This window comes from Cupressus sempervirens, chromosome 2 (assembly GCF_028749045.1).
Source record: "Cupressus sempervirens isolate cs-2001-9-10 chromosome 2, ASM2874904v1, whole genome shotgun sequence".
Lineage (NCBI taxonomy): Eukaryota > Viridiplantae > Streptophyta > Pinopsida > Cupressales > Cupressaceae > Cupressus > Cupressus sempervirens.
Window position 1 is genome coordinate 14550831 of NC_143119.1, and position 24305 is coordinate 14575135.

Consider the following 24305-nt stretch of genomic DNA (forward strand, 5'->3'; position numbering starts at 1 on the left):
TTTTAATTAAGTTCACCCAAATATAATAAGTATGATTGGGTGAACATATGATCTATGCAAAATTTGCTATTTTTTTGGTTTCCTTCATCCTACAAAAGTGGAACCCATTATTGTGGGTTCACCAATAGTCCAATAAAAATTGTAACATAATAGGTTAATTTCTATTAATCTCACCCCTACTCTTAGTATATAGGACTAGATGTTGGAATATTTACAATAACTAAGAGGAGGGTGGGTTGTAAATTAGTTATCCAAGGTCCAAATGTACAAATAAATTTTTTAGTACTTCAACATATACATGTGCATGCATTGATCAGATTATCCATTATCTCAAACTTATGCATATTGCTTTCCTAGGTCAAAATAACTTTGTAGAAATGTAAACATGAAATATCAAAAATTCAATCACATAATTTAACACAAGGATTTAATGTGAAAACCCAATTTGGGAAAAACCACTAGTAACATGCTACCAATTTTTACTCTTCTAAAGTAAGCCTTATGAGGATCCAACCCTATTAAAGGTTACAATACACACTGTTAAATGTGACCTTGTTAAAGGATTTCAATCACCCTATTAAAAGTGAGCCTTATTAGAGGACTTTAGAACATTCCATTAGAATTCCACTCATTTAAAGGATCTACTCATGACTATTAGATCAACCTTAATCTAAAGGATTTATCCAGACTATTACAATTGTTAGAAAGTAGCAGCAGGAGTTGATCTAATAATAATAAAAACTCACTTGCAGGTTTCAAATCTCACATTCATCTCTCCATTCTTCTTGGCATTCATCTCTTTCATCTCTAGTTTCTTGTTCACCCTTTCAGCCTTCACCTCCTTAAGCCTTCTTTCTTAATATGCCAACTACATATCAATTCCTTTGGCCACCATATGAAGTAACACCTCAAACTTCCTTATCTTTCCGTGGCTCAGACTCTTACTTCTAGAATGTTATCTCCTTCTATAGGGAATTTTAATATTTTTTTGGCTTCATCACAATTATCCATCTTAGGGTTAGGTCAAATTCATTGAATCTACTCACTTTCCATTTTGTTCCTTATAGTAACTTCTATTATAATCTACATTAAATTTTCCTCAAAATGGTTTATCTTGAATTTTGTGCCATCAATTCATTATACTTATCATCCACACACTTCACACAATTCAAAAAATCAACTATGTTGGCTTACATTTGTCAAGTCTTCGATCAAACTCATTTTATTATCACTCAGCAATTACATGTTGTTTACTTGGTAACAACTATCTTCTAATGCTCGGTCAACACTGGGTTACTTGGCATACACTAAGCCTTCACTTGGTCATTATTGTCATTCTCTAACACTTGACACATATTTTACTTGGTCACTATTGATATTTTTCTTTGCTCAACACCTACTAAATTTCAGCTTAGCTTGAACTAAATTTTCTTGGCTTCCACTATTTGCTCAATCAGGTTTGGTAGACATATTTCTTTACTTATTCTTCTTATTGTATTTTCTTAAGTACGTTAGAATGGCTAGAGTTACCATTGCACCAAAGGATTGACCTATCAATGCCTAATACAACCAATAGTCTTATAGAACAATAGGAGGTGGTTAATCCATGTCACAAATCCTATGAGGAATGCTAGCCCATTGGAAATAATCTCCCTCCCACGGTCACTAATCATTACTTGTTTGATTCAAACCTATTGATCTGATTTTTAGGATCTATAACTATTACAGAGGAATGCTTAACATTATTACATAAATTTAATTCAAAGCATTAATTTTTAAATTAACACAACTTGAATTCTTAAATGAACAAAGTATAGAAAGGTAATCACTGAAGGAAAGAGAGTAGAGAGATAGAAGACAAAACACAATTGATAACAGAGTTCGTTCATGGGTTAGACTACATCTTTGGATCCTACTCCAACAGAGGGACTAATCTGATTAGCTCCAAAAATCAATTACAGTTGTTTGGGATAATTCTCTTCAACCACAATTGCAGCATCAATCTCCAATGTGTAGGAATAATCACCAAGTCTCCAGAATCATAATCTCCTTCTCATCACCTAGATGAATTTCCAATGCCTATTACCCCCATTTCATACATCAAATTTAGTCAAAAATGGGATAAAAAAATTCACCAACATAATCCCCCATTTTGATTACATATATTTGAATTTACCCTTTTATCATTTTCTTTCTATGATCTCACACCAAAATTAAGGGTTTGTTTTTAACAAATACTCTTATTTAAATAAGGTTGGGTGAATTTGTTAAGGATACATAACAACTCTTCCTCTAATATCAAATATACCATAAATAGCCCATTGGTTGGCCTTACTTTTAGGAAGGCAATTTTTGGGAGTTCAACTCCCATTATCTAATTCCTTTGATTAAAATTGAATAACCATTTGAATTTGAATTTGAATTTTATCCCCTAGATCAAGCCTCCCCATTGAAGAGCTTTCGGAGCTCTGAAAGTTTGATTACTTAGAAAGTAGGTGAATGTACAGTTCCCTCACTTTACCAATCTCCATCCATCTTGCCTTACTTGGATGCATCCCCTTCAATCCCACTCAGACATATTCAACTAGTCCTCTTCGTGAAGTCCTGATATTCCTATCAATGATGACATCTTCTGGCAATTCTGACATGTACTTTGGTGAAAGATCATCAATGGGTGGAACATGAATGTTTGTGTCTTCATCCAAGATCATTGGAGGTTCGTACAACTTCAGATTCTCAACATTGATAGCTAAGTAAATTTTCATGTATGGAGGAAGATTAAGGTAGAAGGCATTGGTACCAATCTTCTCTAAGATTTCAAAAGGACTACAGTGGATAGGCATGAGCTTCCTTCCTTCACCTTGCATTCTTTCCTTGCTAATATGTAATGAAACTCTATCTCTAACTTGGAACTGATGATTGATGTTATGCTTATCATGGTGAGCCTTTTATTTTTCTTGGCTCTACTCTAACTATGCTTCTACTACCTGATGGATTTCTTGGACTTTTTGGATGAACTTCAAAGCCCTTTCTACATCATGGCATCCATCATTAATGTCATCCTTCCCAAAAAAAAATCCATTGGTGTTTTAGGCAAGTAACCAAAGCAAGTCTCAAAATGAGACCTCTTTGTAGAAGAGTGTGTTGCATGGTTGTAAGCATGTTGCACATAATGGAGACTTTCATCCCACAACTTAGGATGCTTGCTATAGTAACCTCTAAGTAGATACACAACTATCTTGTTCACTACCTCTATCAGTCCATTAGTCTGTGGATGGAATGTTGTACTTTTCTTCAACTTGGTACCCATTAGGCCCCACAATTCTAACCAAAATTCCCCTTGAAATCAAGAATCTCAATTTGATACAATGAAAGTGGGTAAGCCAAAAGGAAACCATACATTTTGAAAGTACATATGTGTTGTTAGTTCAGTAGTGACCTATTTTTTTACAAGGCATTAAAATAAAAATTTTGTTGAACCGATCAATTACCACATACAAATAATCTTGACCCTTTCTAGACATAGGTAAACCTCCTACAAAGTCCATAGACACACTTTCCCATGGATGTGATGGTATAGGTAATGGTGTGTACAAACCCAATTTTCTATTACTTGGTTTGCTAGTTGCACACATTACACATCCTTTTATATACTTAGTGATAGTTTCTTGCATATGAGGCTAGCAACAATATTTATACAATTGTGCCAATGTTTTACTCACCCCAAAATGTCCTACAATCAAAGAGGTTTGTGCTTCATGGATTACCTGTGCTTGTTCACCTTTAGAAATGCATAATTTTCCCAAGTGATACAATATGTTATTCTGTACAAAATAGTCTTTCTCTTCTACATGTTTACCATGGATTAAAGCTACATGGATAGCCTTAAAGTTCCCATCATTATCATATTATTCCTAAAAAAATTCATGAACCATAGAACTATTTAGAAGGATTATCAAAACATTCATAATAGGAGGCGTGGAGAGCATATCTACTACTTTGTTATGAACACCTTTCTTATACTTAATTACCAAATGAAATTTTTATAGAAAACCCATCCACCTAAAGTGCCTACTTTTTTACGATTTAGACTATGAGTGCAAATACTAAAGTGGCTGATGATCATTATCGATTATAGTTTCCTTTCCCATTAAGTAGTGCTTCCATTTTTTAACACTATGAACTAAAGCATAAATTTCTTTTTCATAAGTGGGATAGTTACTTACTGCTCCTAAAAAAGTTTCAGAGTGGTAGCAAACTAGTTTACCTCCTTGCATTAATATAGCTCCCATGGAAAACCCACTTTAATCTATGTCAATTTTGAATGGTTGATGTAAATTAGGCAAAGCCAAAACTAGTGCAATGATCAACTTTTCCTTCAAAGTGTTGAAAGCCTTCTGCTATGGACCTCCCCACTAAAACTTTTCCTTGGTACTGGTTAGTGCATGCAACGATGATGCAATATAAGAGAATTTTGCAATGAACTTCCTCTAGTAGTAGACTACACCTAAAAAGATTGTGAATTCTGTAACTACACTTAGCTTAGGCCATTTTACAATTCATTCAACCTTCGTAGGTTCTACTTTCAATTGACCATTTCCTATGACATAGCCTAAGTACACTAAGGATGTCTTTGTAAATTTTCATTTAGACATATTTACATAAAAAAATTCTTTTCTTAGTACATCAAGTACTTTCTTTACATGAATTACATGATCATCCCAAGACTTACTAAATACAAGAATATCATCTAAATAGATTATGATGAAATCATCAATAAAGTTATGAAAGACATCATTCATGACTCTCATAAATGTAGTTGGTGCATTACAAAGGCCAAAAGGCATGGCCAACCACTCATAAAGTCCTTGCTTTTTCTTAAAAGTAGTTTTCCAAATATCACTTTCTGCAATTCTTATCTAATGATATCCACTATGTAAGTCTAGCTTAGTGAAATAAATTACATGCTTCAACTGATCAAGTAAAACATCAATTCTAGGAAGAGGGTACTTTTTCTTTACCATTATCTTGTTTAGAGCCCTATAGTCAATGCACATTCTCTAAGTCCCATCTTTCTTTGGAACCAACACAATAGGAGAACCACAAGGAGAAGTACTAGGACAAATAACTCCTTTCTCAACTAGCTCCTAAAATTTCTTCTTAATTTCTTCATTATTTAAGATTGATAAGTGGTACATGTTAATATTAGGAAGTGGCACATCTAGCTGCAACTAGATCTCATGTTGTATTTCTCTTTTAGGAGCCATTCCCTTCAGTTCCATAAACAATTCATCATAAGTGGACACAACTTTGACCAATTCATCTTTATGTTTTGGATCACATTCCTTAAATGCCTCAGATGTTTCATCTTCTTTGGCTTTTACAATAATCAACACAAAATTCTTACTAGAGTTGACTAACCTTTTCATTAGACCAGCATTAACTAATGCTAAATTAATCTTAACCTTATGTGCCCTTAAAATGTATTCAATTTTATCTTTAAACAGATGATATTTATTTTTCCCTTATAGAAGATAGCCTAAAAGTCATAAAAATAGGGACTCCTAAGTATAACACCACAAATATCTAGAGGGACTACATCAACTTCTACCTCATCTAAAAAGTTTGTAGTAATAGAAAATTTTAAATTACATTGCTTGGTTACCTGTAACTGCGTATCATTGCAAACCCATCCAAGAGGATATGGCTTTTGTTGAGGTGTTGTAGTTAGATTAAGCTTCTTAAAAACTTCCTTAGATATCAAATTCACTTGAGAACCAATATCAAATAATGTATCAACCTTATTATGCTTGATGACAACTCGAATGTGAAATACTTCTTTCCTTTTCTTATCATTCTTAGGAGAAGAATCTTTACTCATACTTGCACTTATGCTAGAAGAATTGGTAGCTGATGAGAGAGAAATGCCTTTTCCTTTACCTTGGATCCTAGTGGCAATGATCTGTGTGTTATCTCTAGAGTTAGATCTAAGATCCTATTGAACTATAGTACTAATCTTCTATTTGCCTTTATTTCAAACAAATCGCTTTGGCCTCTTTCTAGGATGCAACTTCCAACACTTAGAATCATCATGCCCTTCTTTATTTCAATGTGAACATGTAGGTTTCTCACCCTCTTTCTTTATTGTAGCTATATTTTTACCCTTTCCTTTGCCTTTGGACTTTTCCTTAGAATTAGATGGCTTTGTATCAAATTTATCAATGAAAGTACCCTTACCTTTTGACTCTAAATGTGTTGCCTAGACACATACTTCATCCAAATTACAAGAATTTAGAATGAGAATGAAATGTCCTAGGTAAGAATGAAGACCACATACATACTTGAGTAAAGTGTCTTGGGCATACAATGGGATATTTAATGAAATAGCCTTTTTATGAAACTCATGGCTATACTCCTAGATAGTTTGACCTTTCCCTTGCCTAAAATGTTGTTAGTTCATCATTAATTGTTGCATATGGCCTAAGGATTAGAATTGTTTCTTTAAAGCAATAATTTTTTTTGACCAAGACAATTTCAACTTACCATGCTATGAAGTTTCATCCCTAGTCCTACTCTCCTGCCAAGTTAGAGCTACACCACCTAATGGTAGAGTGGCTAACTAAATTCTATCAACATCATCTACAAGGTTTTGAACTCTATAGTAGACTTCTACTTGTTGAATCTAGTCATCTAATTTCTTGGCATTTAACTCCCCACAATACTTTGGCAAGCCAAACATTACATACAACTTAGTTTGAGGCTTATGTCCACCCTTAAAAATATTAGAAGATTTAGAATGCATAGAAGACTGAGAGGAGGGTGGAGAAGGAGGAAGAGGGAGGTGTGTTTTGAGGATCATGATCACCTCCTTTCTTTTTCCAGCGCATGTCTTCGAATCTTTTCTTCTCTTTCTTACACCAAAAATTCTACCATTGTCTGCAAATTTTGAAGACTCTTCTAGACAATCTTATCTTGAAAAACTTATCTACCAACTTTTCCTACCATTTTTGATGATGGTTTAGTCCTTCATTTTTTGATCTCAAGATTGTATTCCTCGAGCTTTCCTTCACTTTTCTTGATCCTGGATATTGTTAGCATTCAAATTTGCAATACTAGTCACTTGAGAGCTCTGATACCAAATTTGATTTGATTTCTAGGATCTAGGACTATTACAGAGGAATGCCTAACATTGTTACATAAATTTAATTCCAAGTATTAATTAGTGAATTAACACAACTTAAATGCTTAAATGAACAAAGCATAGAAAGGTAATAACTGAAACAAAGAGAGTAGAGAGATAAAATACAAAATACAATTGATAATAGAGTTTTTCCATGGGTTAGACTATGTCTCTAGGTCCTACTCGAGTAGAGGGACTGATCCGATTAGCTCAAAAAATAAATTACAAGTATTTGGAATAATTCCCTTCAAACATAATTGTAGCATTAATCTCCAATGTGCATGAATAATCACCTAGTCTCTAGAATCATAATCTCCTTCTCATCACCTAGATGAATTTTCAAAGCCTATTACCCCCATTTTATACATCAAATTTAGCAAAAAATGGGTTACAAAAATTAACCAACATAATCCCCCATTTTTATTATATATATTTGAATTTACTATTTTACCATTTTCTTGTTATGATCGCACACCAAAATTAAGGGTTTGGTTTTAATAAATACCCTTATTTAAATAAGGTTGGGTAGATTTGTTATGGATACATAAGAACTCTTTCTCTAATATAAAATATAACATAAATAGCCAATTGGTTGGCCATAATTTTAGGAGGGAAATGGTGGGGAGTTCAACTCCCATCATCTAATTCCTTTAATTCAAATTAAATAACCATTTTAATTTTAATTTTAATTTTCTCACTGAGATCACCTATGACCAAGCTTTGATACCAATTGTTCAAAAGGCTAGAGTTTCCATTGCACCAAAAGTTTGACTTGTCAATACTTGATACAACCAATAGTATTATAGAACCATAGGAGGTGTTTAAGCCATCTCATGAATCTTATGAGGGATGCTAGCCAACTACCAAAGTATCCTTCCATTGTAGCTTTAAGTAGATAAATAATACACCATATCATGCAATTCTTCTTTGGTGTTCGTTCTTCTTTTATACACCATATAACTCAACCTTTCTCTAGCTACTCATGTTATCCATTCTTTTCAAATCCTCTTTATCAATTAATCAAATGATAGCTTTTAGACCAAACTGGTAATTGTCTTACCAACAAGTAGCATGTTTGACATCAGTGACAAAATAATGATTTCTCCATGATAGGTTTCTACAATCTTCCTCATTTCTATACTTCAACAATCTTCTTTCTCAACAATCTTCCTCTTTAGCATTAATGAAAAACCAATACCAACAATAATACCAAAAAAGAAACTTACTAACTTTCTATAGAAATCTCTCCCTCTATTAGTATGTGTCCTTACTTTGTACAAATTATTGTTTTCTTTTCAATCACTTTTCAATCTCTATTCTTAAACTTTCTCAAATATTCCTCAAATAGTCTTCTCCCTCTATATCTAATCTTTCTTTGTGTTTTGGTTGTACTCTCCCTCTGATCTCACTTATAAATACTCTATCTCTTCCTTTATCTCTTATCCCTCTTTGGCAACAAGTATAGTTTTTCCAACAATCAATATATATTTACCCTTCAAGCCTTCTCCTCCTTAAGCCTTCTTGCTTAATATGCCAATTACAAATCCATTCCTTCAACCACCATATGAAGCAACACTTTCAAACTCCTTTGCCTTTCTCCTTAGACTATTACTTCTTTCTTCTAGCATATTATCTCCTTATATAGATAAATTAGTTTTTTTTTGCTTCATCACAATCGTCCATCTTAGGGTTAGGCTAGATTCATTGAATCTACTTACTTTTCCATTTTTCTCCTTCTAGAAACTTCTCTTACAATCCTCATTAAATTTGTCTCAAAATGGTTTATCTTGAATTTTGTGTCACTGTCTCATCATACTTATCTTCTACATGCTTCACAAAATTCAAGAAATCAACTATGTTGGCCCAAATTTGTTAAATATTTGAACAAACTCATTTTACTATCACTTGGAAATTACATGCTATTTACTTGGCAACAACTATCTTATAATGGTCAATCAACAATGGATTACTTAGCATACACTAAGTCTTCACTCAGTCATTACTACCATTCTCTGATACTCAACACATATTTTACTTGGTTGCTACTAATATTTTTCTTTTCTCATCACCTACTAAATTTATGCTCAGCTAGAACTAAATTTTGTTGGCTTCCACTATTTTGTCAGCTAGGCTTGACAAACATATTTATTTACTTAGTCTTCTTCTTGTCTTTTATTAAGCATCCTTCCATTGCAGCTTTAAGTAGATAAGAAATACACCATATCATCAAAGTCTTCTTTGGCTAGTGTTTCTTTTATACACCATATAGCTCAACCTTTCTCTAGGTACTCTTGTTGTCCATTCTTTTTTAATCCTCTTCATCATTAAATAAAATGATAGCTTTCAAACCAAATCAATAATTGACTTACCAACAAATAGTAGGCAAAACATTTGTGACAAAATAATAATTTCTTAATGATAGGTTTGTACAATCTTCCTCATTTCTATACTTCAACAATCTTCTTTCTCAATATTCTCCCTCTTTGGCATTTATGGCAAACTAATACCAACAACAATACTAAAATAGAACCTTAATAATTTTTTGTGGAAATCTCTCACTCTATCAATATGTGTCCTTCCTCTAAATAGATTACTATTTACTTTGCAATCTTTCTTTTTAAACTTTCTCAAATCTTCCTCAAATTGTCTTCTCCCTCTGTATCTAATCTTTCTTTTTGTTCTAGTTATACTCTCCCTCTTATCTCACTTTTAAATACTCTATTTCTTCCTTTATCTCTTCTCCCTCTTTGCCAATAATTATTGCTTTGCCAAATATCATTGCATATTCTCCATCTTTGACAAAAATGCTAAAGACTTGACTTATATTCATGCTAATATCTACAATTCAAGTTCTTATTTATAAGATTCTCCCTCTATCACCTTACTTGTGAGTGTAGATCTTCTATTTTGGTTCCTTCTCTACTTTAGGTAGCTCCTAAAGTAAGATCCATTGCATAAAGTTGTAAAGTATGTCATTCAACTTAGTTGATGTAGGGCACTACTATACTTCTTAAGTATCTTTAGATAGGGGTATTACCCCTAGCTTACCTCTTAGATATTCATATGCATCCTTAGGTAAGGCCCTTGTGAATATACCAGCTATTTTTTCTTTTGTATTCACATACTCCATTCTCACTTCTTTGTCTTGAACTAATTCTCTCAAGTAATGAGACTTGATTGCAATGTATTTTGTCTTTGTGTGCATCATAAGGTTTTTAGATATGTTTATAGAACTTGTATTATTAAAATAGATTACCATATGTTCAATTATTTCTTCCTTCATTCCTTTTAGTAATTATTTTATCCACACCATATTTTTACAATTCACTGTAGTAGCCAAATATTTAGCTTTAGCAATAGATTGTGAACTCTAATTCTATTTCTTACTAGTCCATGAGACTAATCTTTTTTCTAAGAAAAAATGTCATCCCACTTGGACCTTCTCTATTGTCCATTTTTGTACCCCAATCAGAATATGTATAGGATCTCAAATCAAACATATCTTTTTCTTGTAGTATAGACCATAGTCTTATGTCCCTTTCAAATATCTCATAATCCTTTTAATAACCATCACGTGTTTCTCTTTAAGCTTTTTAGAAAATCTTGCAACAATCCCAATAGCTAGTGCAATATCAAGTCCATCGTATTACAAATTTCCAATCATAGACCTATGCAATGTTTGATTTACCTCAGAAAAATCATCAATCTTGGATAGTTTTTGTTCTATCACCATGGGAATGCTACCTAGTTTTGAATGTTCCATACCAAAAGTCTTCAAAATTTCTTTTACATACTTGGACTAAGTAATGTAAATATTAGATTTCATCTAATATACTTGTAACCTAACAAAGAACTTTATTTATCCAAACATAGACATCTCAAATTCTTTCAAAATTTCATTTGCAAATGTCTTACACAATGAATTTTTTTCTCCAGATATGATATCATCAAAAAATATTTCAGATAGTAAAATTCCTTTACCTCCTTCTATCTTCAAGTATAATTTGGTGTTGTCACTAGTCTTCTTAAAACCAATGTTCACAAGATAATTATATAGTCTTTCATACCATGCTCTAGGAGCTTGCTTTAAAACATATAAAGCCATATGCAATATACATACCATGTTCTTATTGTTTAGATAAATAAATCTATTAGGTTGTTTAATGTAAACCTCTTCTTGTAGTATTCCATTAAAAAATGTAGACTTCACATTCATTTGATAAAATTTGAATCCTTTAATAGAAGAATGAGAAAGCATAATTCTTACTCCTTCCAATCTTACAACTAGGAAAAATGTCTATCCATAGTCAATTTCCTCTTCTTGTACATAACCTTTGCAAAATAATCTTGGCTTATTCCTTGCTACCTCACCATTCTCATATAATTTGTTTTTGTATACCCACTTGGTTCCAATAACATTATTTTTCTTTGGTCTGGGTACAAATGTCCAGGTTTTATTCTTCTCAATTTGATCAATTTCTTCATTCATGGATTGAATCAAATATTTATTCTCTAGAGCATCCTTTACTAATTTAGTTTCATGTATGCTTAACAAACATGTTTTATTTCTAACTCTACTTCTTATCATTGGTCCATCTTCTTTTCATCCAATGATTTGTTCAACAAGATGATGTCTTCTAACATATTTTGGTAATATTGCCTCTATTCTTCTTTCTTCACAAATAGGTCTTTCATGAAGTTCAATCTCAGGTTCACTATGGACTTCTCTATTAGGCAACTCAACATTCCTTTCTTGTAAAATGATATTGGCATTGGAATGTGACTCAACTCCTAAATGCATCTGAACATCCATTGTATGTGACTCGACAATCACTAATTCTTGTGGATTAACAACTTTATTCTTAGTTTCATTATTATTATTATACATGCCTCCATTGTATTAAACAAAGGTTTTGTAATCTTTAGGTTCCTTCTTTTGTTCATCCTCATGTACCACTATATATTCATCAATTTTTACATTTTCACTTTCCACAACTTTTTTAGTGTTAGTATTTAAACACTTATAATATTTACTTTTTGTGGAATATCCTGGGAATATACCTTCATCAATTTTTTCATCAAAATTTCCATCTCTATTTTACTTTAGAATATAACACTTACTTCCAAATACCTTAAAATATTTGATACTGGGTGAGTGTCCATACCATAATTCAAAAGGTGTGAAATTTGTACATTTCTTTACTTATACTTAGTTCAAGGTATAGATAGTTGTATTGACAACTTCTCTCTAGTATTTCAATGTAAAATTCTTCTCTATCATCAGTATTCTAGCACATTCCATCATATATATATTTCTCCTTTCATCAGTCCCATTTGGTGGAGGGGTCATAGGTGCAAATGTTTACCTCTTAATTCCTCAGTCATTTCAAAAATTGTTGAGCTCATTTGATGTAAACTCTACACCTCTATCATATCTCAAACATTTCAAGATTTTACTAGTTTCCTTTTTAACTCTTGCTAAATAACACATAAACATTTGAAAAGAATCAAATTTTATTGTGAAAAACATCATTATCGTCATTCTAGAGTAATCATTAAAAATAGAATAAAATAATTGTCACCTTTGCAGCTATACATATTAATTGGTCTACATAGATTAGTATGAACTAATTCTAGAATATCATTTGAAGTAAGAGTCTTACTCTTGAAAGTAGATTTTTTCGTCTTTCCTAACTAACATTGTTTACAAATCATATTACCAGGTTTATTTAATTTTGGAAAACTTCTAACTCTTTTATCTTACTGATTGTCAAAATTTATATGACATAAACTTTTGTGCCATAGCCATACATCATCAAATTGTACAACATGACAAGAAACTTCATTCAGACTAATCACCAATTCCAATAAGTTTTCCATATGTATCAGAGCTCTTGGACTTCATATTTCCAAATTCAACTTTGCATCCTATATTATTCAATTGTGTTACACTCAAAAGATTATAGCTAAGTCCTTCCACATAGTAAGCATTGTCACACATGATCTTGTTTTTCAATGTTATTGATCCTTTACCTTTTATCAAATAGAGTGAATCATTACCAAATCTAACACTATTTCCATTATAATGCTCAAGAGTTTTAAAGTTACTTTTGTCTCTAATTATGTGATGAGAACATTCACTATCAATGATTCATCTATCACTTTTGGTTACATAAGATACCAATGGTGTTGCTTCATCTTCATCATAATTATCCTTCATGGCAACATACACAACTTCATCGTCATGATCATCTGATTCATCATTAGATTCTTCTTCAATAATGTAATGGGCTTTCTTTCCTTTGTCTTTATAGTCTTTTTTACTCTCATCTCTTCTAATTCTATATTTGTCTCCATTTCTATTTTTTTTCTTAGGAAACCTTACTGCAATATGACCAAATTCATTATAGTTAAAACATATGATGGGAAACTTACCTTTGTATTTTCCTTTTCCTTTGTAAAATTTCCTAGCCAACAGTGCTTCAATCTCCTCAAAATCTTCATCATCTATCTTGCTATCACTAGCAACATGTTTGATCTTTTTTCTTTTTCTTATCCTTAGATACTTTGAGTGTTAGTTTGGCTTTAGAAGCATATTCAACATTTTCAGATTTGAAATTATTAAAATTGGAAAGTTCAAAAGTTGTGAGTCTACCAACCATTCCTTCAAGGGTAAGATCACTACTAGGAATACACCTCAGTTCTTGTATAGTAGAGACTTTAATAGCATAGATAGGCAATAGGGTTCTCAATACTTTTCTGATCATAGTCTCATCTTCAATAATTATATTTTTTCCTCTAATTGCATTAACACCATCTTTAATTCTAGCATAATAGTGATTATAGTTTCACTTTCTTACTTTCTTATTTCATCAAACTTTCCTCTTAGACTTTGTGCCTTAGCTCTCAATATATTGTTTTCTCCTCCATAGATCTTCTATGGAGAATCCCACATCCTTTTAGTAGAATTACATCATTTGATGTCTCAAACTCTGAAAAGTTTAGGGTAGATGGAATCTCCAACATTACCTAATTGTGTTATTTCTTATGTTTCAGTTGTTTAGTAACTGGGGCTCCAAAAAAATTAATATGTTCAGTGGTGATAGCTGACTATGCATAATCTCCAAGTCCTCCTAGATGTAGCTTCATCAAAAAAATTCATGTAGAAAAATTTTCTTTGTTAAGGTTGGACACCTCCTTTATGTACATCTTGATATTTTAGCTTTAAGTACCTTCAAACTATTTCCTCACAAGCATCAAGCACTTTGATACCAATTGTTGGAATACAAAATAATTGGGAGGGGGGTGGGGGTGAATCAATTATCTAAGGTCCAAATTTATAAACAAAACTTTTAGTACTTCAGCATATACATGTGCGTGCATTGAATAGATCATCCATTATCTCAAACTTATGCATATTGCTATTCCTAGGTAAAAATAACTTTGTAGAAATGTAAACATGAAATACCACAAATTCAATCACATAATTTGATAAAAGGATTTAACAAGGAAAATTAATTTGGGAAAAACCACCAGTACCATACTACCAATTTTTACTCTTCTAAAGTGAGCCCTATGGAGAGACAAACCTATTAAAGGTTACAACACACATTGTTAAATGTGACCTTGTTAAAGGATTTTAATCACCCTATTAAAAGTGATCCTTCTTAGAGGACTTTAGATCATTCCATTAGAATGCCATCTGGTTAAAGGATTTACTCATGATAGTTATGTCAACCTTAATCCAAAGAATTTATCTAGATCAGTACAATTGTTTGAAAGTAGTAGCAAGACATGATTTGATACTAAAAAAAACTAACTTGTAGGTTTTATATCTCACATTCATCTCTCCATTTTTCTTTGCATTCATCTCCTTCATCTCTAATTTCTTGTTCACCCTTCAATCCTTCACCTCCTAGGCCTTCTTGTTTAGTATGCCAACTATACATCCATTTCTTTGGCCACCATATGAAGCAACACCTCTAGACTTCCTTAAATTTCTCTGGTTCACACTCTTACTTCTTACATCTATCTTATTATCTCCTTATATAGAGAAATTTGATCTTTTCCACTTCATCAGAATCATCCATCTTAGGGTTAGGTTAGATTCATTGAATGTAGTCACTTTTCCATTTTGCTCCTTCTAGAAAATTCTCTTACAATCATCATTAAATTCATCTCAAAATTGTTTATCTTAAATTTTGTACCACCAGCTCATCATACTGCACAATTCAAGAAATTAACTATGTCAGCTTAGATTTGACAAACCTTTGATCAAACTCATTCCACCATCACTTGAAAATTACATATTATTTACTTGGCACCAAATGTCTTCTAATTCTTGGTCAACACTAGTTTACTCAGCATATACTAAGTCTTCACTCAATCATTACTACCATTCTCTGATGCTTGACATGTATTTTACTTAGTTTCTACTAATATTTTTCTTTGCTTGACACCTATTAAATGTATGCTCGACCTAAACTAAATTCACTTAGCTTCCACTATTTGCTTGGTTAGGCTTGGTAGACACCTTTTTTTACTTAGTTTTCTTCTTGTCTTTTTTTAAGTATCCTTTCATTGTAGCTTTAAGTAGATAGACAATACACCATATCATCAAAGTCTTCTTTGGTCTTAGTGCTTCTTTTATACACCATATAACTCAACCATTTTCTAGGTGCTCTTGTTATCCATTATTTCCAAACATTCTTCATCAATCAATCAAATGATAGATTTTAGACAAAATTAGCAATTTTCTTACCAAGAAGTAGCAAGTTTGACATTAGTGATAAAATAATGATTGCTCCATGATAGGTTTCAACAATCTTCCTCATTTCTATACTTCAATAATCTTCTTTGTCAACAATAGAATAATAGTTGAGAGAAAATTATAATGCCTTGTTAAATGAAGTTACTATGTTATCAATTCATAGTTTTTAAGATAAAACAATATATTGAGATTTCATAAATATGAAAACTAAATGGGTATATCTTTCTAGTAGTTTGGAAGGGTTGTGTCACATGTCATAAACTTAGAACATGGTTATTACTAGTCTTCTCTCAATTTTAGACTTTCATCAACCTTGTTTGCATGAATAGTTTATACCTAATAATAACTGTAATGCCCCGCCAAGGGATCCAAAGAATTTTTCTAAGTTTGCCAAACAAATTTTTTTTTTTTAAACATGAAAGATAAAACCATTCATAACATTTGCGGAAGCAATAGCAACAATTCAAATGAAAATAAACATTACATATATACATAACAAGTTACATTCTTTAAAGATCCCTTAACGTTGTATCACATCTAAATTAACTAACATAAATGAATCCATCTAGTACAACATCCACATGAATAATAATGATAAGTCCAATGTTCCTACATTACATTTCCAAATGCTCAATCAGCCACTATACATGTCATAGGGTATGAAGGCTTAAAAGAATATACATATGTGAAATAAAGTACATCATCCTATTCCAATCCATGATACATCAAAGTAGAGATAATCACATGATAAATCATCATAGAAGACATATACATCTATCATAAAGATCAATCAAAATAAACTAAGTGCATGGTTCCTCCCAACCGTTAATAGCATCATTAGACCATCGTGGATCCTAGCCATCCCTCCGTGCATAACATTCCAAAGCACCGAAGAGATCATCGGTATTAACATAGTAGGAATGTCACTCCTAAAACATCCTACTAACATACAAAGTAAAGCATAGGATACCATCATCTAACATTTGCAAATCATCAATATAGGAAACATACTAGAAAATACATCCATCATAAGGTATATCATCTATCATAATGCTCCAAGAACATAATGAAGATAAATACCAACCAAGAATGCTCCAGCCACGGTGTCTCCGACGGATCTCAAATGATAAGAGTGGAAAAATACTACCACCCAACCGCGTGGAACCTAAGTGGTCCACTCCCACCGTTCTGAGGAGATAGTCTCAAGTCCCAAATAGGATATCAAAACCACAAAGCATAAATCTCTATAGTCCAGGAATCCTCAAAGTATACTAACTCAAAGGTTCCAACACACACAAAATCGACGTCTAATTCCCAGAGGCACAACAATGACATGTAGGAAACCTACTCTGCAAGTGGGAAAGTGTCATCGCATTTATCTCGTACAAGTTACCCTAGCAGTTAGCTAAACTCCATGGGTCCATACAGATCTCATACGGCCACTAGTATCCTCTTATACTGACGAGGCATACTATGGAATGCAAGGTCACAACCATGCGTTCTCACTACTCCCATCCTAGCATGTACAAGCACTCAAGGCATGGGCGAGAACCAAAACAATTATCTTTTTAGGTTCATTTAATCCCCATTTAGTGTGTAAATGTTATCACTTATTAACCAAACTTACAATGAGTTACCCTGGCAGCCACTTAGGGCCCCGGCCCCCATTGCAAGCCGCTTTCCGACACTACAAGTAGATTACCCACCCTAAGCTCATGGAATCATAAAATCACCATAGTCCTGTACAAGCGACTGTAAAGAAAATCCAAAAGATAATCCATAAAAGAATCATCAAATATCCATGATAAAAGCATCAAATATCCACAATAAGAATCATCAAATCTCCAAGATAAGAATCATCAAATCTCCATGAGCATCCGAAAAGCATGCATAGAAAATCATGACCACAATAGTTCTCTATTGGCAACTGAAGGCATCACTGATAATCATAAGTATCCATTGGTTCTCAATAACCAAAATATATCATCACATCCATTGGTTCTCAACAAGCAACCAATAATATCTCAAAATCATACTGATCGAAGACTCCAAAATGGTTGAGTCAAACATGTCACATCATGACATCATCAATAATAAATCCACATCATAGTTCCATCATGGCGACTAGAAAATAATCCAAGGATAACTGATCGATGACTCAAAAATGATTAGCTCAAGTGTCTCAAATACATATACATCTCAGCTTCACACATGAAGACTGATGAACAAACAAAAAAATTTCATAGAGCATACGATCACATAACCATGGTTGGGCTTATAAAGATCGAGACCAATTAGATCAACATGCCAACACATCTCATAACCCCCGAGCCTCTGGTAACAACCTAGGACTGGTCAACACTAGTCAACCCAAAACCCAAAACAAGAAGCATATAGAATACACGATGCAAACACATGTTTTGGTTTACTAATATCTTATGGTTGAATCAAGTGTAGAGTTTCATTTTCCATTTACAAGTGTAGGGGTTTCAGTTTCCATTTTCAAGTATACTTCAAATGTCTAGGTTTCATCATTTGACCTGCAAGTCAACCCATTTGTTTCCCCAATAGCATTATCCTTCCATTATTAAGAATTACATTCTAAAAATAACTTAAGGATAAATATTCACTATACTGATCATCATTGACCTTAATTAAATTGTTCTTTATTTTAACCATGATCCATATTCTAATTAATTAACTCTCCTTTAATGTTACTACAACTTTCGAGATAACCAAACGATCATTATTCATTTATAAAAGAACCAATCATCAATCCTCGAATAAGAGGATTATAACTTAATTAAAAATATCAATTTAATCTACCAATTAACATAGGTACATGATTCCATGACTCTTGTCATTTAATAGTTTTCAATTCAATATTACTACGTCTCACCATTAAAACATCTAAAGTTATTATTCAAGTCATGAGAATAAGGCCTATCAACTTTGTTATCAATATTTTACAACCTCGTTAAAAGAATCATATCAATTAAATCTTTATTACATAACATAATTATTAATTAAATCCAATTAGCTCTAGTTAATTGATTTAATTAATAATTTCACAACCAACCCATCAACCCAATGATTATTAGTTGACTAACAATAGTTTGTATATCAAAGTCAACCTCAATCCAATACACAAATAATAATAATATTAACAAGTTAGTTTGAAAATCTTATCCATAATGACTACATTCATCTTTCTTAACAATTTCGTATTAATGATAATCATTTCCTAGATAAATCTTTATCGCATTTAATTATATTGACAACTCATTAATCAATTATAATCCAAATCCAAAAACTAATGTCTTTACAAGACTTCAATCGTTAAATAATTTCTTCTAGATTAACTCTAATCAAATTTGTTGATATCTATTTAATCCATTATTTATTAATAGTTTGCTAGTCCTTACAAACATTAATAAATAATAACTCCTCAAACTATAATACTTGATCTATAGAATCTTTCCATAAACTCATTAGTTAATATTTGACTAACTCTTAACTCCATTAAGGTATTCAAACGTATTAACCAATAACATAATAATTCAGTCTTAATCCAATATCATTCAGAGTTTCTAAATTTAAATCAACATAATATAAATTATCATCTTACAATTATTTAATCAATATTAAAATCAACCATTAGAATCCATTTTCTAATTGTTCTAATAATATTTTGTCTATATAAAAGTTGTTTGAAAAAGATCCCTATCTCAAACCAATAAAACTCATTGAATAATCTCCAAATTTTTTAACATTATCATCTTCATTAAACAACTCTAAAATTGTTTAATATATTAAATAGTATTCAATATACATTACAAAAAGTTCACTATATAAACTATATTAAAATCTCTCTTCTTTTAATTTTCTCTCATTTAAAAATCCATTACTTAGATTGACTAAAAATTAATTACACTTCTTCTACTATTTACTAATCTTAATTATATTTGATTTAATTAGATTAGATAATAAATCATATAAAACTAATGCATATTAATAAGATTCTAATAAGAGAAGTTTGCAATAATATCTTTAATTCATTCCATACTTTGATATATTATTTTTGTGAAGTTTAAGCATAAAGAACTCTTGGTTATGGAAAATGAAGAAATATCTGTCTTTGAATAAAATAGTTCCAGTACGACAGTCATATCTCCCTAATGAACCATTGGATTGGGCTACAATTTAAATATGTTGAAGAGGGTCAAGTTGCGCCGATTCTGATTGAAGCGATCGAAAAAATTCGATCTTGATAAAAAGTTATGAATGACTGAGTTCGGGTCTATCCAAAAGGCAGCGACATGATAGTTTGTGATGAATTAAGAATTTTCTCTTAAAATAATTGTTCTCTAAATTTATCCAATAATTTCACTAATGGATTTGGCCATAAATCTTGAAACCATTTTCAAATCTATTTCAATTTGATTCTAATTCGAACCCAAACCCATTTAGATCTAATTTCTTCCTTAATTGAATCTAGGGTTTTCTACTAAGTTCTCTATTGATTTCTTTTGCAACCAAATAAATACATATCTAGATTCCAATTTAAATTACAATTTCATTCATAGAAAATAATCAGACACTTATAACAAACATGATGAAGACAGGAAGAGAAATGGTGCAAAGAGAATATGTGATTATCACGAGTGCACCTGGACACTGATGCTAATCCACCATGCCTCAGAAATCCATAGAAAATCTTTTCCTTCTCCATCATTCGCAATCCTTCCAAGATCCAAGCCAACCGAAAATCTCCAAGTGACTAAAAATGCTAGAAGAAGCATAGAAGCATGTAGAAAATATATGAGCATGTGAAGAAGAATATGAGCTTGTAACTTGCAGCTTCCATTCAGCTTCTACTTCAGCTTTCATTTTTTCTTGTCCAAACACACTAGGATAGCCTCAATTTAAAGGCCTCTAAGATGCATCTAGAGTGTCTCTAGAAACAACTAGAAGATAAGCATAACAACCAAGCATGAGCCTTCTCCAACCTTCTAAATAAGTCTTAAGGTTGTAGACACCATGTGCTCAAATAAAATGCTAACTTCTAAGTATAGACAACTAGTGCATTCTTAAGAGTGCAAACTTCCGTGTTGTCTACATGACAACTCCCAAGAATTTGCTAACTCCTATGTGATCAAATATTAAAAATAATGCACATTAATTAATATAATATTTAATTTACTCTTCTCAATTTAATTAATTAATTTATTAAATCTCATGCACAAACTTTAATAATTCCACTTTTCAATCTTAATATATTTATATTTTAATCACATGAGATTTAGAATCTTTTAATAATTTAAAATATATCTTCCACTTTTAAATTTCATTTCCAAAACTTAATTGTTAAAATATTTATTAGCTTTAATAATAATATTATTTAGTCATTTATTTAAAAATGAACTCCAAATATATTATTATTAAAATAAATATTGTCACATTCCAAATTTAAACTTTTAACTTTTATTTTCACATTTAATTATTTAATTTAATTAATTTTCCAATTAATTAAATAAAATAAATATTAAAATACCATATTAATTTTCTATTTAATTAAACCATTAATTAAATCTTTTAATTAGGCTTAATTAATAGAAAATACATCAAAGACTCACAAGGTAAAAATATGAAAACCCATCATAGCCAAAATACATACAAAATCTAACCAAGGGTTAATATCACGAATTACGTTATCCAACGTATTCGGAGGATACTCAAATCAGATACTTGTCCTAATTTTCCAATTAGAAAAAATGGCTTAAAAGAGTTGGGATTTGGACCTGAGAATTTATCTCCCCTCTCTTATCATTGAGATAGTGTGATAGGGTACGCTCATCCTGGCAATTCAGGGAAGTCGATACCTGGTACCTGCAACCTGCATAAAAACCATGTATGTACAAGCACAATATATACTAAACTAAACATGCAATGGCAAGAAGTGGTGCATCGTGTAGATCCCAACTAGCAGGTGATTACGACTCCCTTCCTTAACCACATCAGACACGCCATACAAAAGCAAACACACAAAGCAAACACGCACACCATACACATGCAAGTATGGGGTAAGTATCCATAAGAAAACACATATGATAATAAATCATCTTATTAATCATCATTAATAACTGAAAGCAATGTAATAATCATCATCAATAATTGTGAATATTAAAAATAATCATCATACATACATAAAATGTAGAGTCTAAGTAATCTCATCACATATCAACTGAATCCATAGCACAATATCTGATAATCTCAAAACAATACTGCTAACCAACAACATAAAACTAGTTCTAAAAGAGTTCAACAATGATAACAAAATGCGAACTAGGGGTAGGCACTACAATAACTATATTCTATTTTCACATCTCTATGAAAATTGTTCTTTATTATCTCCAACATCTCCTAAAGCTAATAAAAAAATATTGATTTTTTTTTTGTCTAGGTACTTAATTCCTCCATCATCTTTTGACAATAATTTATTCATTTTTAATTCTCTCCTTCCTCAAATTTTGTTATATAATGAAAATGCTCATCATACCTTCTACATGATTTTGACCATATTGATAGACATCTATACTACCTTCTACCCATTCTTAGACTTTAAGGATGATAGAAATATCTTGGTTATAAATTTCAGTAAATCATATGTTATTCTTTCACCTCTTCACAAGTGAAACCTTGTGCTATGAGAGCTAATTTTCTTAAAAACTATTTAAGTGAAGCCCCACATGAAGCTATGCCCAATTGTATAACAAAGAGATTCTATTGTAGATCATATAAAAGGGAGACTCCAATAGAGAACACACTTGAACCAATAAAGAATGCATAAGGGATGACACAAGAATGGTTCTTTTCATTAATATAAATGATGTAGGAACTCCTGGGTCTAAGAGCAATCTTTCATCAACAAAAAATATTTCATTTCAATTTTTTGAACATGGGTTATCTTAATGTAGAGTTGTTATCTATGGAGGCTTGATACTTAGTAAGTATGGCATACAAGCTTAGAATATCCTAATTTCAAATGTGGATGTTCATCTTGGATATATCAGCCTATCAATTGAGGCTCAGTTCCATATCAATGCATATTCATGGATTTATTATAGATTTTTGGTTTTTAGATTTTGGTATATAATCTTCAAACTCACATTTGAAGGCCTAAAGGTTCCTAAATGAGGCCTAAAAACTCAATGGATGGGTGCTTGCGTGGATCCAATTGAGTACATTAGAAGTTGAGGATTATGAAAAATGGTTATAATATCCCATTAGAGAAATGGTTCAAGAGTTATGGCCATCCAAAGTTGGACCAACCAAAACTTTCAAAATAAATGTCAAAGGTGTATTTGGTCGACTATATATGTATTGTTAGAGTCTATCAGTCCTAGGTATTATGTTTGAGTGTCTAGAACCTTCACGGGCAGTATAAAATTGCATATTTAAGAAATTCATAAACATTGTCTAGGATAACTCTAGGCGATAGTTCAAAACTTTCACTACAACATTTGGGGTCAAATTGTGACAACAATTTGCAATGATAGTGTAATTTGTGGTGATTTTCAAATTTTTTTGCAATTTTCCTCGACACTGTCACAATACTGATGTTGGCTTTATAATTGTGATGCCTGTGTGAGTATAAAAAAAAAAGCAAATAAAACATGACATAAATCATTCCCCCTTTTTTTTTATTGTACATAGCTACACACAAAAGAGGTGTAGAGATTTGAATGAGGGTGTAGAGCTTTGAACATTGTCATGTGTTAGAAATAATAGTCCACCAAGATAACTGAGATGGGGGGGATGAATCAATTATCTTATAATTAAAACATTTATCTTCTTTAAAAAAACTTAACCATTCAACCAAAGTAAACAAATAACATAATAAGATGCACATAGACAAATACACCAAATATGTTGAATAGGGAAACCATTGATCAGAGGGAAAACCCCTATGGGAATGATGCACACAAGATGATGTACTAATATAAATATTCCTTGTTAGAGGATTGACTGTATTAGGATTCTATTACAATATTTAGTATAATGAGTTCCTATTAGGAGACTTTGAATCCCTACTACGAGATTCCAACCCTGTTAGGAGTTGTAGTACAATATATACAAGATGAGCCCACTGCCCAAATATGAAATTTTAACTACAAGAAGAGCTAACTGCTCAAAAAAATAACTTACTATTGTCTTCCTCTTTCCTCTATGTTGTCAATCAAACCAATCACTATAAGACCTTGTAGACTAGGTCACAAACCTTGGATCTAAATACAAACCTCGTATCACTCAGCAAAACCTCGATAATGAAGTTTCCTTCACTTGCACATTGCT